This window comes from Morchella importuna (genome assembly GCF_003444635.1).
Source record: "Morchella importuna strain M04M26 chromosome Unknown Morimp01GS060, whole genome shotgun sequence".
Taxonomy (NCBI): Eukaryota; Fungi; Ascomycota; class Pezizomycetes; order Pezizales; family Morchellaceae; genus Morchella; species Morchella importuna.
The window spans coordinates 69,447-69,739 of NW_025763457.1; positions in this window are offsets into that span (position 1 = coordinate 69,447).

The window sequence follows — 293 nt, forward strand, 5'->3', positions numbered from 1 at the left end:
CCAGGCATAGTCTCTTCCACTGCTGGCGGACTTCCAATGCTCAGAGGATGTGGAGGATCGCTGAGCACTCAGAGCTTCACTCTGGCTAGCCTTCTAATCATTGGCGAGGCACAGACTCGTCAGTCATTGCTCCCATGAGTAGATCCTCTTCCTAGCGCTCAGAATGTAGTTACTCTGACAGTTGGTAGCTAACCACACTGCCAGTACTTGCATGTCACTGTGCAACTGGCTTCTAACAATAACTCTCAGCATGTAACCGGGCCCTGTGTGTACTCATACACCAGACAGTTGAA